The sequence below is a fragment of the Triturus cristatus genome, chromosome 12, assembly GCF_964204655.1.
Source record: "Triturus cristatus chromosome 12, aTriCri1.1, whole genome shotgun sequence".
Classification (NCBI taxonomy): domain Eukaryota; kingdom Metazoa; phylum Chordata; class Amphibia; order Caudata; family Salamandridae; genus Triturus; species Triturus cristatus.
The window spans coordinates 472,532,587-472,549,429 of NC_140595.1; the positions used below are offsets into that span (position 1 = coordinate 472,532,587).

General features: G+C 51.7%; 1 protein-coding gene across 1 annotated transcript in view; it reads right to left on the reverse strand.

Annotated features, from left to right (window-relative positions):
- Window positions 1-16,843, reverse strand: part of CEP89 (centrosomal protein 89) — a 1,352,699-nt gene that overhangs the window by 179,053 nt on the left and 1,156,803 nt on the right. The gene's annotated exons all lie outside the window — the stretch shown is intronic.

The window sequence follows — 16,843 nt, forward strand, 5'->3', positions numbered from 1 at the left end:
GCAGTGCACGTTTCCTTGCTGCAACTTCGGAGGGCATTTTATGATGTGTGAGGAAGAAAGTGTTGTAGGCAGCTGAATCTAGTTTTAGTCAGAGGGTACCCCTGCGCTAGCTCCAATGACACAGAGGTATAGCCCTAAACACGAGGACTTAAGGCTTCTGGAGCAGCACCGGGACCTTCCCCTCAACCGGGACCAGGAACTATACCTATGGGGCGAATGGCATGGAGACGACCATTGGGCCGCAAGCAGCTTTAGGGACTGCTCCCTCAAAGCCTAAGAAGCCATGGCTGGGCAGTCGGATCACGACTTTGAGTTCTGGTCACTCTCCAGGAACCAGAAACGAAGATTGGATCCTTCAATGACATGGCGTGATGGCAGGCACCGCTTGGTTTGAATCCAGAAGTCTTCTTCGACATCGAGGAAAAACCTACACACCAAAATGTTTGACAAAATGTTAAAAATAGCCTGTCAAACGGTAGCTCTCTTCATGGATCTGCGGTAGCTGACACGGAAAGAAAGAATTGACGTCAGCATGCTGAAGTGGCACCTATATAGGTGAGACAGACGTCACTTCAGGCATGGATGACGCAGACAACGTCATGAGGAGCCGACCAACGCCACATACCAGCAAGCAAGGGTATTGCTCGAACAAGTCTTCCAGATCCAGCCTGACGCCTTGAATATTCTAAAGTAGGGAATCTGCCGCAAAATGTCTCTTTCAGATAAAAATTGCTAACAAAAACAGTACTTACTTTTGAATTAAGTTCTTGGTTTTACAACATATATAAAAAGAAGTGTTATATTTTTAATTTGGTCTCCAATTTATTCTTCGAGTGTGTGGCTCATTTATTTCCTCTGTAAGTGAGATGCTTAGCACTACCCTCTGATAAGTCTAACTGCTCGCCCACACTACCACAAAAAAGAGCATTGGTGTTATCTACTTTAGCCTAGGTGTACCAATTGGGGACCCACTGGACTCTCTACACAGGGTACTTCTTTTTAGTGTTACTATATAGAGAGTCAGCTTCTTGTATTGGTGGATCAGCGGTTGCTGATACTACTTGGTCAATAAGTGACTTGAGTAAATCCACAAATTGCCTTTAGTTAAATTGCATTTTTTCAATTAGTTGATTTTTTTCTACATTTCTAAAATTAACTTTTAGGGCCTTGGTTAAGTCGCTAAGTGATTACTTGCTTCTCCGCTCTCAAGTGGTTTGATATTGGCTGTTCTGAGGCCCTGTGCAAGTTAACAAATGCACTCAAAACAATTCCTAGAGACGTACTCCAGATAGCGACTTGCAGATGCACTTATAAGGAGGAGCTGAAGAAAAGAAAAGGAACTTTGAGGGATATGGCTTGGGATGAACTGGTCCAAGCGAGTACAGCAAGAAACAGTTCGACTTTTTGGCACATATCAGCCCTCTTTTGGCCATGAGAATGTGCCTACCTTGTGCAATCATATTACTGCTAGGGATTGGGTGACCACTTTAAGGGGATTTATAATCACAAATATGTGTCAGCCTTGACTAAGGAGGGGGCTTTGGTGTCAATGAAATCTAGCTTGGTTTTCCCATTGGATGAGATAACTAAGGGTATAAAGGGCCATACTTGAAGAAGAAAAAAGCCCCGGGACCGGAAAGATCAGTTACATAGATTTCTGGGGTCCACTGTTAACCTTGGTCTTTAACGCAGCAGTGCTAACAGGCCCACTACCCTCCTGGTCATCATCAGTCATAGTCCCTATCTTTAAACAAGCATTGGCATAGCCAATAGGTCTCGCCTTTGGGACCTTGTAAGTGTTTAGCCATGCAGCACATTATGCATTACACTATATTAGCTATTAAGGACATCAAAGTTTGGGGTGAATGATCTATGATACACTGGTCCTATTACTACCAGGCATTAATTAAAGTCCTTTAACCGTGTTGGCACATCTTCTGTACTAAACTTTTATGGTCATTCTGTAATAAAATATGAAATTTTAAAAAAAGGCAGGCAGTGAGTGCATTACTAATGAGGAGGAAATAAAAGTAAAGGGTGCGCTCTCCACTTGGAGCCTAAACGATGTGGCAGCGTGTCCTCTTTGGTTCTGCTTAGCAACTCAGAGTGACTGTTCCAAAGGGAACAAGCGACGAGGACCCTAACATAGTTACTGTTTCTTCATGAGCTTCCTGCTCTGCTGAGACATCTGCTAGAGTTAGATATTCCAACAATTCTTTATGTACTGATCGCTTTAAAACTGGCCGTGGGGTTCGGCAAGGATGTATCCTTGCCCATTTTTTTATTCTCTCTGTACGTTTATGGACTGTAACAGGCATTACTTGTATTTGTTCCCTACCAGTACTATTATAAGCGGATGACACGGTGCTGATAGCGAGAACAGCCAACGGTCTACAAACCATCTTGAATACTTTTTTTTTTTTTTTAAAAGGTTTTATTGTGCATAAAAGGGTTACAAACACGGGCCTACAACCACCAGGGCCGGCCGCTAGCAGTCAAAGTGTTCCAGCAGATCAGAAAACAATGGCTAGCCCACAGGGGCTCCGCACTATCACAGTAAATCAGACTGCACATAAAGGAAATCAGAATACACACTTTTAGTATAAATAACAACAAAAAAGAAAAATACAAAAATACAACAAACAAGGTGAAACGACTTAGGAAGGGCGGCGAACACCAGCCGGGGTAGTCAACACCCAACCACCCGAGGGCGGTCAATAAAAGAAGACCTGAGAGGGAGGGGGGGGCAACGAGAGAACCAAATCTGTACTCCGAAGTACGAGATGCACAAGGAACCCTCAAGGATCAGGGGGACGAGGCAACCCCGGACGTATCTACCAAAGGGGGAGCACAGATAGACCCACGATACGCGTTCCACTGCCCCCAAATTTTACCCCAAGCCCCCGGTTTACCACGGGCCACATACACCGTTTTCTCCCTGAACATGCACCAGTCCATGTTTTCCTTCCAGACGGACACGGTGGGAGGCCGCTGGGAACCCCAAAGCTGCGCAATATCTGTCTTTGCAATCATGTTCCCCAAGGCCGCCCACCGAGCCTGAGCCTCATTGCAGTCATTGGGCTCCCATACATTCAGCACACAACGACGCACCTCCGGCAGCAGAGCGACCCCGGTGACTCGTCTCATAATATCATGCACCCGGCGCCAGTATTCCGCCACCTCGCGGCATTCCCATAGGATATGGAGAAAAGTAGCACTGAGCCCGCAGCCACGCTTACAGAGTCCGTCGTCTGAAAACCCCATCGAGACCAGGCGGGGGCCCGTCACATATACACGATGGAGAATCTTAAGCTGGACCAGGCGGAGACGGGCCGGGATGGCCACCTCCTTAGGGGATGACAGTGCAGTCTGCCAGTCCTCATCGTCCAGCTCCACCCCATCTCCCGTCCATGCCTCCCGAAGACGCACCAAGAGGTCAGCCCGATTGTTTATCAGTTTTTTGTAAATCAGGGCAATAGTACTGTCGGGGACGTGATCGTCGAGTATGCGGTCCTCGAGAGGCGAAGAAGAAGGGACCGTGGTCCCCTCCCCAAAGACCGAAAGCAGGGCGTGCCGAACCTGTGCATAACGGAAGAACTCTCTGTCACTAAGCTCATACTCGCGCTGAAGCGCCGCGAAGGATTTAACCGCACCTTTAACCCACAGGTCCCCCACTCTGCTGATGCCGATCGTATCCCAGCGCTCGAAGCCTTTCGTTGTCCAGAGGTTTCCCAAGCAGTCTGAGTCGAATAGAGGAGTGGCGCACGTTAAACGCTCACTCCAGCCCATCGCAACGTTAGCCGCCTTCCATACACGGACCGCAATCCTGGTAGGGCCCGTAAGGGCCCTACCAGCAGACCGCGAGTAATGCGCTCTGTTATAGTTACCGCCGGGGAGCAGGAATTTATCCATCTCATATGCCGGGTTCGAACCAGGAGCGTACGTAGCATGATTAATGGCAGACAGCTGGGAGGCCCAATAGTACCGTCTAATATCAGGAAGCGCGATGCCCCCGTCATACCAGGAAAGAGTCAGCTTGGCCAACGCGATACGCGATCGCCCGTCCCAAACCAGTCTCCTCTGCAAACTCTCCACCTCCCTAAAGTAGGCCGCAGGAATGACATCGAAGAAGTTCTGGAGTGCATAAAGGAATCTGGGAAGGGACATCATTTTAAACAGCGCCGCGCGACCAAGCGGAGACAAGGGCAGCTTACACCACCGAGCCGTATCTGCCCTCAAACGCCGGAGTGGAGACAGGAGATTCTGCTCATAGCGGACCGCCGGATCCAACGAAACGTACACCCCCAGGTATTTAAAGCCGGACTGAGATATTTGGAGCGGAAGCCGAGGCGGCAAGAGAGGAAAACCACCAGAGATAGGATACACACAAGATTTGGACCAGTTGATTATCAGACCCGAGTTTTTCCCGAAGGAAGTAAGGACATCAAAGAGAACATTGAGCGACTTCCGCGGTGAGGTGAGATACAAGAGAATATCATCCGCGTACAATGAAACCCGATCCTCGAAGCCCGGGGCCCACGGAGCCCTCTAATCGAGGGCTCCCAAAGGAGCCAGGCAGCGAGCGGCTCCAGGGCGAGAGCAAAGAGCAGCGGGGACAACGGGCACCCCTGCCTAGTTCCCCTCCCGAGAGCGAAAGGCCGAGAAACCCGCCCATTGACAACCACCTGAGCCATTGGTCCAGCATAAAGGAGCTTCACCCAGCCAATGAACCCCTCCCCAAACCCAAACTTCGCCAAGACGGCCCAAAGAAATGGCCATTCAATGGTATCAAAGGCCATCGTGGCGTCTAGGGAAACCAATATGGCCGGTTCAGCCAAGTACTCAGCCCTAGCAAGGACGCCGTGCAGACGCCGTAAGTTGAGAGCGGTATTACGATGTGGGATGAAGCCACATTGATCCGGATGTATCAAGTCACATATAACGCTCAGCAAGCGATTAGCGAGGACCTTAGCAAGGATTTTGGGTTCGGCATTCAGCAGGGAAATAGGCCTATAGGAGGCGCAGCGGTCACGTGGCTTACCCTCCTTGGGAATCACTACTATAGTAGCCAGACGCTGGTCGTCAGGAAGGGAACCCCTCTCGAGCGATTCCTGAAACATATGACGGAGGAAAGGCGCGATTTTATCCGGGCGCAACTTATATAGTTCAATCGGCAGGCCGTTGGGGCCCATAGCCTTGCCCGAGCGGAGGGAGCGAATCGCAGTAGCTATCTCTTCGACAGACAAAGGGGCATCCATCAGCTCGCGGTCATCGACGGATAAGCCGGGCAGGGCAATATCCCGAAGCAGAAGACGAGAGTCGTCCTCATCTCTATCGGACACCGGGGAGTACACTGCACGGAGGTGGTCAGCAAAACACTCAACAATCTCACCAGGCTCAGTCACACACACTCCATCCGACACCCGAAGCTCCGGGACCACACGATTCACTCTCTCCTTCTTGTCCAACCAGGCAATCAGCTTACCCGCCTTGTCTCCGGCGTCATACAACCTGCCCTGCTGCTCCCTATATATAGTCTTGGCAGCATCAGTGACGAGAGACTTATATTCAAACTGCTTCAGGCTGAGGGCATGCAGCCCATCCGGGGTGACACCCGCCTCCAAGGCTGCCTCCAGCCCCGATATTTCAGTCTCCAGCGTCACAACCGTCTCTCTCTTGACCCTCTTGGCCTCCACTATCTGGGACAGGGCATGCCCGCGGAGCACTGCTTTGAAAGCTTCCCACAGGGACACCGAGGACAACACCGACCCCTCATTCTCAGAAAAATATTGATCAATCGACTTAATCAGGCTATCACGGATCTTGGGGTCTCGCAGGTACCAAGGGTTAATAGGAGCGATCCGCCCAGCGGACCGCGACCCGGTGTCAAAAAGCAACCACAGTGGGGAATGATCAGAAATACCCCTGGCCAGGTGTTTGACCTCTCGAATCCGAGCAGCCTGGGCCGCGGGCATAAGGCAATAGTCCAGTCTGGAGAGACTCCCATGGGCCCCAGAGTGAAAGGTGTACTGACACTGTGTCGGATGCATTAACCTCCAACAGTCCACCAGACCGAAGGTCTCCAGGAGCCCGCCCAGCCACGCCTGGGCAGCAGGGAGGGCCCTGGGCGGATGACGGTCCAGGTCACCCGAAACAACCGAATTAAAGTCCCCACCCATAAGCAAAAGACTGTCAGGAAGCCCAAGCAACATACGACCCAAGTCTGAGAAGGTGGAGTTCTGGAGGCCCGGGGGAACATAGACTGAGATCAAGGAAAGGGACTGCCCCTCCCACCTCCCAGTCAGAGCCACATAGCGCCCTCTATCGTCTGGGACCACCCTGGTGATCTCCAACGGAAGTGAAGCTCGCAAGAGAATGCCCACCCCTCTCGAACCAGTGGTGAAACCAGAGTGGGCCACAAGTCGATATCCCCCCCTGTTCATAGCCCGACAAACATTGCCAACCAGATGCGTCTCCTGTAAGAACACCACATCAGGAGTCAGACGACGCAGATATTGCAGCACAACACCCCGTTTGATACGGTCCCCCAATCCATTGACGTTCCAAGACATCAATCTCAACCCGTCCCCCCCCATCCCATCCAGTAGATCAAAGGCCCCCTAGCAAAGAGCTCAACACCCAAGGATGAACCATAGCCAATACTTCGCCTTGAAAACAAAAAACACAAATGCAAACAACCCCACCCACCCACCAACCCCCCCCCCAACTCCAACACCCCCCACCCTGCACCCCTGCGGTCCAAAAAACCACCCCAACTTGCAGTGTGCCTGTCGCCCTACAAACCCCATTCTACGAAAAGACCCCGGAGGAGGGAAGGGACCCGTCCCCGCCCGCTCCCCACACACAACATAGTGAAACAAAATGCACAAAAGAAGTAGAACCCAGCCGAACAGTACAACCTGGCAAAGTCCGGGACCATAAGTCACTCCAAAGGAGACCCACCACCCTCGGTACCGGCAGAGGGCCCAGTCCGGTCACCCCGGTCTAGCAGCGAATCCAGCCAGTCACTCACAGTCACAGGAGAGTCAAAAAAGGTAGTCCGATCTTCATGTTCCACTCGGAGCCTTGCAGGATAAAGCATAGAGTACTTGAGACCGAGGTCCCTGAGACGCCGCTTCACCCCCTGGAAGCCCATCCGCTGTTTCTGGACAAGTTGGGTGAAGTCCGGGAAAAAGTTAATGGACGAGTTCTCATGTCGGACCGGGCCATGAACCCGTGAGGCCTGCAGAATCGCGTCTCGGTCTCTGTAATGGAAAAGTCTCGCAACGATAGGCCTCGGGGGGGGCACCCGGTCGCGGCCGGCCACCTGGGACTCGATGGGCCCGCTCCACAGCGAAAAACTTACTCAGGCCAGCGGGAGCAAGATGTTCGAGGATGAGCTCCTCGACCAGAAGATCAACCGGGCGGTTATCGGAGGTCTCCGGAACGCCAATGACGCGGATGTTATTGCGGCGGGCCCGTCCCTCGAAGTCTTCCAGCCGCCGGGCCATCAGATCATTGGCCGACTTGAGATCGCCGAGAGTGGCCTGCAGGTCCGACACGTCCGTCCCGAGGGAGGACGTCCGCACATCCAGCGATTGAACCCTCTCGTTGGTCTTAGAGAGATCCGCCCGGATTAGGGTAATGTCAATGGCCACCGTGTCGATTTTACGGGCCAAGGCCTCGTACTGTGTAGCGATGGTCTCTCTGATGCCCGTAATGGCGCCCATGATGTCCTGCAGGGACAGATCCGGAGAAACGGACGGGCCACCACTGGTGTCCTCCGAGGGGACATTGGCTGTCCCGGGGGATCCTTTACCCTGAGTGTAGCGGTCCATGTTGTTCGTCTGGACCGGTCCCCCACGTAGGGATGTCTTGGTCTTACGCCTCTCGGGGTCTCCCTTGCCTCCCATGAGAACCTCGATCGCCGAAGGGGACCACCGAGGAAGCGTCGAGGTGGCACAGGCCAGGCAGACGCGTGTCGCACCACAGGCCGCAATATGGCGGAGCGAAGGGACCACCGTCAATGAGCACACTGGCAGCAGACGAAGCCACCGGCATCAAGCGAAGGCAAAATGGAAGCCCAGTCGCACCAAGCAAGTCCACAGTCCAGCCCCTCAAAGACCAAAAGTGAAACCGAAAGTGATGTGACGGCCACTGGCACCGCTCCGCTGCCGTTGTTGTTCAACTACGCCCCGGCTCCACAGATCACCCTCGCATCGGGCACTGCCGTAGGGTGGGCCTCAAAAGTTCAAACCACCATAACTCCGGATTGCCAGGTCCGATTTGATTTCCGAAAGGAGTTTAGTGTTCAGCCAGCATTCGTCTCCCAGATTCCATCAACCGAGTCAGGATAGATTCAGGATAAATTCCGAGGAGCAGCGAGGGTCCGGGGAGCCCTGTGCTCACGCGACCATCTTGGATGCGCGCTAGGCTCCTCCATCTTGAATACTTTTAATTCTTTTATGAGAGATTTAGACCTCTCAGTCAACCTCACCAAATCCCACGTTATAGTGGTGGGGCCCAAGGAACCCAGAACGAAATCCTTTAGCCTGAATGGGCACTTATTGACAAAGGTCAAGAGTTTCCCTTACTTGGGAGTGCTATACGATTTTAACTTGAGATGGAAGCCCCTGATTGTGGCTAAAGAACAGGAGCCCAGGAAGACTATAGGGACAGTTTTTAGCTTTGCTGCTAGGCTGGGAAGTATACCCCTTCAAGCTATTGTTAATATTTATCAGGTCAAGTGCGCTTCTAAAGCTTTACATGGGAGCGACATTTGGGGCTTTTTGGACCTGCGTGAGCTCTAGGTGGAGGAAAATTAATTTCTCAGACGTGTACTCTGCGTGTCTCAGGGCATGTCAACCCTTTGTGTGCATGAAGAATTGGGGGTCAGGTTGCCTTTCTTCCTCTGCTGAGTTGGGTTAGGATTTGATCCAGTGAGGAGCTGGGTCTTTATAGATTAATTAAGAGGGATTGCACCGAACTCGATCAGGCCCATAAAATACCATGGCTCAAGTATATAAGGGATTCTCTCTCTGATCTTGGAAGGAGGGAGCTATTTAACAAACCTGAGTATATCTGCCGAGGGGACGACAAATGAGTAAGGGACCATTCAATAGAAAGGGTGAAATTTTCTAGGGAAGGGGTTGAGCTGTTGAAAACCACAGTTAGGAAATACGTTCTGATAACTACCACGCTGGACTTGGAGCCATACTTAACTTATGTAAAAATATAATAGGGATAGATACCTGCTTGGAAGTTTCAGATTCAATTTACTGCACCTGATTCTTGCTACTCCAAAGGATGTTTTTATCTCAATTCTCTGGTTCCTTGCAATTGTGATAAAAAATCCCTTCAGGATTCCATGAACTTTATGATGTCTTGTACCTTTTATTCTGAACCAAGTAGGGTTTTTATTGTACCTGTTTTAAAAGGAAAAAGTGTTTTACAAGTTCACCCTGCTTTTATATATTTACAGATATTATCAGATGAATATGTCATAGCAAATGTTGTGAATTATTTAAGAGCTGTAGTTCTTATACGGAGCACCTGGGATGAGTAATTGTATGTTTTAGAACTTGTACATTTATTTTTTCTGCTATAATGTTTTATATACAGGCCTCTATGAATTTTGATTTATGTACCGTTTTTACAGCTGTCGTCTTTTTGTGGTTTTAACGAATTCCGAATAAAGAATCCGATGAAGTAGTCCCAGAGTTTAAATTGCTTTAAAATTAAAAAAAACGTACTGGCGTTTATTTCTCCACAAGGTCACAACTTTAGGAGAGAACAAGTTACTTACCTTCGGTAACGATATGTCTGTAAGAGACTGATTAGTTCTAGATTCATTACCTTAGAATTACCCCCAGGCATCAGACTGGATCTGGAGAATTTTGTGTCAGCAGTACCCCCTGCGCGTCGAAAGGTGGCGTCGGTCGGCTGCACGTTCGTCGTCGTGGACGCCGAGATGACGTCGCTGTAGTTATTTAGATGCCGCCTTTGCGCGCATACTTCAGTTCTTTACACGACATTCCATGCCAGAAGGGCAGAGCCATGCAAGACACTGACCACTGGTGCACAAAACTGAAAGGGATTCCCTCACCCTAGAAATCAGTTCGCAGATCGGAGAGGGTGGGTGGGCGGTAAGGAATCTATAACCAATCTATGTCTCTTACCGAAGATAAGTAACTTTCTCATCTGAAAGAGACAATTAGTTATAGATTCCTTACCTTAGAATAGATACCCCAGCAATACCAACCCCGGTCTGGTGTGAACCAAGTTCACACCAGAAAGTCCTGGAGAACAGAACGGCCAAAGAAGCGGTCTCTCTAGAGTTGGCTGTCCAGGCAGTAGCGTTCTGTGAACGAGTGCAGAGATGCCCACGTAGATGCCTGACAGATGTCATTGAGGGGGACTCCCCATTCCAAAGCAGTAGTAGCTGCCGTCGCCCTGGTAGAATGGGCATGCAGTCCCACCGGAGGCTCCTTCTTTGCCAAAGAGTAGCAAGCTTTGATGCACAAAACAACCCACCGGGAGATGGTCCGTTTGTGCATGGCCCAACCTTTTTTGGTGCCCACGTAGCCAACAAAGAGCTGTTCATCCACCCGGAATTGCTTGCTGCGATCCCAATAAAAAGAAAGCGCACGTTTTGGATCCAGACGGTGGATGCAGAGGTGGAAAGAAGGTGGGCAAAGTGATGGTATGACCAATGTGGAAAGATGTAACCACCTTGGGAAGAAAGGAAGTTCTGAGAACGACCTTGTCCAGATGAACAGCCAGAAAAAAAGGCTTTGAAGAAAGAGCTTGTAGCTCATTCATCCTGCGAGCAGCGGTGATGGCAACCAGAAAAGCAGTATTTAGAATAATAAATCTGACAGGGTGGTTATGAAGCGGCTCAAAGGAAGAGCACACTAGGTAAGTAAGAACCAACTTCAAGTCCCACTTGAGGCATTACAAAGGAAACAGGAGAAAAAAGATGAGTAATGCCCTTCAGGAAGCAATTTACAACAGGGGACTTGAAAAGAAAATGCTGATCAGGAAGCCTAAGAGAGGCTGAAATGGCTGAGAGATAGCCCTTAGGAGTGCCCAGAGCAGAGCCCTGCTAGGCCAAAGAAAGGAATAACAAGAGAACGTCAGAAAGGGGGGCAGAAAGGAGATCAACAGCCTTTGCTGTGCACCATGCCACAAATTTGTTTCATCTGGATGCGTATACCGTCTTAGTGGAGGGACGCCATGGCTTCCAAGATAACATCACAGAGTTCGGGAGGAAGGTCAAAGGCTGTCAACTGTCGCCGCTCAATCTCCACGCAAGGAGGTTGAGGCTGGACAGTTTCGGGTGGAAGACCGTCCACTGTTGCTGCGACAGAAGATCCTCCCGAAGAGGCAGTCGGATCGGAGGATCGATGGCCATGTGTAACAGCTCGGGATACCAGACTCTTCGTGCCCAATCCAGAGCCACAAGGATGACTTGAGCCCGGTCGTGCTTGATCTTCTTCAGCACTCTGGGCAGAAGTGGCATAGGCGGAAGGGCGTATAGAAGACTGCAACTCTACTCGCGATGAAAAGCGTCGCCTAGCGAGTGCTGTCTAGGAAATTCCAACGCACAGAATTGCGGACATTGTGCATTCTCTTCGGTGGTGAATAGATCTAACCAAGGCTCTCCCCACTGATGAAAGAGACCTTGTGCCACCTCCGAGTGAAGACGCAATTTGTTATCCATCATGCACCTGCGGCTGAGTTCGGCCGCCCTACCGTTCAGTGAACCTGCAAGGTGTTGAACCACCAGGGATATACCCTGATGTTCCAGCCATGTCCAGAGGCGGAGGGCCGCTTGACATAGGGTCCACAATCCCACCCCGCCCTGTTTGTTGCAGTACCACATGGCGGTGGTGTTGTCTGTGAGCACTTGCACTACTCTTCCCCAGACAGAGGGAAGGAATGGTTTCAGTGCAAGACGGATCACCCAGAGCTCCAGAAGGTTGATGTGGAGCCCGGACTCCACCGGACACCAGAGGCCTCCGATCTCTGCCTCTCCCATGTGGCTGCCCCACCCTAGAAGTGATGCATCCGTCACCATTGTGTACTCCGGTTGGGGAAGGGAGAGGGATCTGCTGTTGACCCAATCCTGCTTCGTTAGCCACCACTGCAATTGACGTGCAGTGCCCTCTGGGATCTGAACGCAATGGAATGGTTTCCCCTGATGCTGCACCCACTGGAACTTCAGGTCCCACTGCAGAGCTCGCATATGCCACCTGGCATGATCTACCAGCAGGATTTAGGAGGCCATGAGGCCCAGCAAACCTCAGGGTCATTCTGTCCGAAACCCGGGATAAAGACTGAAAGATCGGAATCATAACCCAAATATCCCAGACTCGCTGCTTGGGAGGATAAACCCGAAACTGCGTCATGTCCAGAACCGCTCCGATGAAAAGGAGATTCTGAAAGGGAGTCAGGTGTGACTTCGGCACGTTCAAAGTGAACCCCAGCAAGTGCAGGAGGTCCGCCGTAGTCTTGAGATGAGAGACGACAGCCTGGGGCGAGCCCGCCTTCAACAGCCAGTCGTTGATATAGGGGAAGACTGGAACCCCTGATCTGCGCAGATGAGCTGAGACACCGCCATCACTTTCGTGAACTGAACGTGCTCGTGGTCTACCGTGAACCGTAGGTAACGCCGATGGGCTGGCAGGACGGGTATATGAAAGTAAGCGTCCTGCAAGTCTAACGCTACCATCCAGTCTCCAGGGTCGAGGGCAGACAGGACCTGAGCTAGCGTCAACATTTTGAACTTCTCCTTCTGGAGAAAGCGGTTGACGTTCCTGAGATCCAATATGGGACGCAGCCCTTTGTTCTTCTTGGGCACCAGAAAGTAGTGGGAATAGCAACCATGACCTACTTCTGGGGCAGGAACGTGCTCAATGGCTCCCTTGGCCAAGAGTGCCGAAACTTCCTGTTGCAGAAGGGCCAGATGATTCTTCGACATGTGATGGTGCTGAGGTGGCATGGATGGAGGGGTAGTCCCGAAGGGGAGGCAGTAGCCCTTTAGGGCTGTCTGCAAAATCCACCTGTCTGACAAGATGATGCACCAGTGGGGGAGGTGATGGCGAATCCTGCCGCCCACTGGCGATTGGTGACCCTGAAAGGTCGGACTAGGAGGGTTTGGAGGCTGCTGCAGAGGGGGCTGTGGTGGACTGGCCTGCACGCTGGCCCCCAGACCCACGGCGGTGTTTCCCACGTCCCCGGCCACACAGGGGCTGAACAGCTTGCGCCAGCCTGTGGCTCTGGGCAGGACGTGGCGAGGCACCCCTTTCTGTAGGCACGAAAGGGACAAAAGGCAGACTGTGCAGGGCGGGTGGTGGAGAAGCCCAAGGACTTGGCCGTAGCTCCAGTGTCCTTAAAGCGCTCCAGTGCGTTGTCTGCCTTGTCGCCGAACAGGCAACGGCCATCTAAGGGCATCAAAGGGCATGTCCATAAGAGTAGCTCGCACATCCGGTGAAAAAACAGTCGACCTCAGCTAGGCTTAGCGTTGAAGGGCTACTGACGTGGAAATCGTTCTGCCTAGCGAGTCGGCGGTGCTCAGTCCACAGCGAATGGTAAACTTTGCTGCGTCTCACCCCTTGGCAACTGCCCGGGAGAGTACGGACCGGGCCTCTTCCGGGCACTGGGGCAGCACTTGTGCCACTGTATCCCACACGGAGTGGGTGTAACGGCCCAACAGACATGAGGTGTTTACAGACCACAGTCCCAAGGTGGAGGAAGAAAACATCTTCTTCCCAAGGTGGTCCAGCTATTTGGATTCCATATCGGGTGGTGCGTTAGGGAATGAGTCTTTGGACGTGGAGGCTTGGACCACCAAGCTCTCAGGGGAAGGGTGTTGGGATGGGAAAGAGAGGTTGCCCGGAGCGGGGGGTGGCGTTGGGCGATCATCCTGTCCAGAGGAGCCCCTGTGTTGGGCCTGGACCAGGTGCCCAAAAGGAGGTCAGTGAGGGCTTCATTGAACGGCAGCAGGGGCTCCGAAGAGCTCGCAGCCGGTTGAAATACCTTTGTCAGGAGGTTAGTCCTGACCGCCACCGCAGGTAGCTCGAGGTTGAGAGCCTCGGCTGACCTACGCAACATCACTGCGCAAGACGCTCCCTCCTCCGTAGCTGTGGTAGGAGGAGACAACATGCCAAGGTCTGGGGAAGTATCCAGTCCACTGGCATCCCCCAACTCCTGTCTCCAGTCCAGATCATAGTCTAACTGGTGAGTTAAAGGGTCTCCAGACCCCTCCCAGTCCTCCTTACCATCCTCTGGTTGCCAATCTGGCCTAAAAGAACCAGGGTGGAACAAGGGCACAAAAGTACCCATTGGCGCTGGAACCGGTGTCAGTTGACGCTGGTCTGGCTCCGTGTCCAAGTTGGGGTGTGGACGTGGTGCCAGTGGAATCGGTGCCGGCGAGGTGTAGTCAGGTCAACCAGCGCCAGTCAGGATCCAGGCCTGATTCCAAGAGAACCCTGCGGTGCCAGGGCCGAAGCCACCGGCATGGAAGACTCAGGGCCTCCAGCCAAGTCCATGGGTCCCGAAGGCGCGCCGGCGGAATCGTCTGCCCAAAGATGGCATGCAGGGGCCGCACCGGGTCTCAGGAAGGGAGGGAAACCCGGAGTCCACCCAGCGGACTCCGCACGCGGAGCCGCAGGAGGTGCACCACCCGCATCCCTCGTCGCATCGGCCAACGATAGGGGAGAAGTTGAAGAGAGACAATGCTTCTTCGACTTCTTCTTGTGCTTCGACTTACCGGAGGAGTGCGAAGTCTTGGAAGAAGATTGATGGTGGTGGTGGTGGCTCCGTGATCGGTCCCTCAACCTCCTACACGACTTGGACCTCGAGCGGTGCAGATCAGACTGCCGGGCCTCGAGAAGCTTTCAGGACTGCTACTGCAAAGACTTCGGGTTTATGGTCCGGCAGTCGGAACACGACTTGAAGTTGTGGTCAGGTTCCAGACAGAACAGGTACACGCTGTGTGGATCCGTCACCGACATCAACCGTCTGCAGGACCCGCAAGCCTTGAAACCGGGCATCCCTGATGTGCACCAGGAGTCAAACACTCAAAAACGACATCGACAAAAGTCAGCAAAAAGTCAGTCAAACAGTGACTGGAGGTACCGCCCTATGCGGATCTGCGCTGGCTGGCGCGGAAAAAGAAAGCACTGAGATCAGCGCACAAGGGCGGCGTCTAAGTAGCTACTGCAACGCCATCCCGATGACCATGACGCCAACGACTAACGCAGAGTTAACCAACGCCACCTTTCGAAGCGCAAAGGTACTGCTGACAAAACATTCTCTGGATTCAGTCTGATGCCTTTTTTTTGGTTCCAATAAGCATCGAAATTCAACATCCTTTACAATATAGCATAAAACATTCAGAAGATAATGTTACATCACACAGTGTACAGTTGCAATCGTAGGGTGTTTCCACCCTGTATCTGGGGGGAGGTCATATTTCCATTCAGCTCCACTCTGATCTACCCAACGTGTCTCCGTGTATCTTAGAGGATGAAATGCCATTTCAGTGTATACGCTTCCCTAGTACATTTTTGCACATTGTAAAACAGGGCCTCTGGTCCTCTCACCCCTAAATTAGCCTCTAAAAATAGTCATGTGTTCTACCATCACTTTATTCATCATAATATTTACTCGTCTGTCTGTGTATTTTGAAGGTAGTGCAGTAGAGGTTCCCAATAGTCCCTGGGTCTGGACGCTTGTGGTAATTCTTCAACATAGACCTCTAAGGTGTCCCTGCAGTATGACATGTCTTTGAGCCATTCTTTGAGTCTAGGGGGGCGTTTCCTGCCCCATCTAATGGCAACTTGGCGCTTGGCAAGTAGTAGTGCCACAGCCAGGAATTTCCTTCTTTTTGCAGGTGTTGTCTTATATATACCCAGTAGGCATACCAGTGCTGCATTTGGTATCATTTCGGATAACATAATTGTGAGCGCTCCAGTAACCTCCTCCCAGTATTTATGTATTTGTGGGCAAGCCCACGCTGTGTGTAAGAAGTCAGCTCTCAAAGCCTTACATCTATAGCACTTCTCATTTGGTTGAAGGCCGTATTTATGTAATTGAGTCGGGGTATAGTAGAATTGCCCTGGGGGTAATTCTAACGTAAGGAATCTATAACTAATTGTCTCTTTCAGATATAATGAGTACCTCAGAGGAAGTGGCTAAGATGTTTCAGAAGCTGTTGGCAGGGTATGAGCAGGCCCATCCTGCAGATGAGGCCCCCAACCCTGAAGAGCAGGGTGAAGTGAGTGATTAGGAAGATAACTTAGGACCTCCCTCACTCAAAAGAGAGGTTCTGGTACCTGTACCCAACAACCGACCAAGAGCACCTGCCTCTAATGAGGAAAGCTCGGGTTGCTCAGGGTATAGTGGAGATCTCACTGAGGAGTAGATTCTTCTGGAAAAATTGGCTTCCAGGTGGCAGGGCAGGCGGGCGGCGCGAGATTGGCACATATATTTTTAAGAAATAAAATAAACATACTGTTGCGGCGGGTCCTGTGTCTCCCCTCCTGCTCTTCTCCGTTTCAGACAGAAAAACAGGCAGGCCCCACTGACCAATCACAATGCTGAAATTGGTTTTGAGCTTCCTGGTTGGACGCTCAACCAGGGAATGGGAACCTGGGCTTGTTTTCCATGCAGGCTGTAATGCAGCCTGCATGGAGAACGGGAAAAGTGCGCATGACTGGTTTGGGTGGTACGAAAGGGCCGACCAAACAGTCATTGCACACTTAGGAGTGGGCAAACCACTCCTCCCTGTGCTGCTCCGAGAGCAGAGCAGCCCCGCCCACCTGCCCGCAAAGCAGCA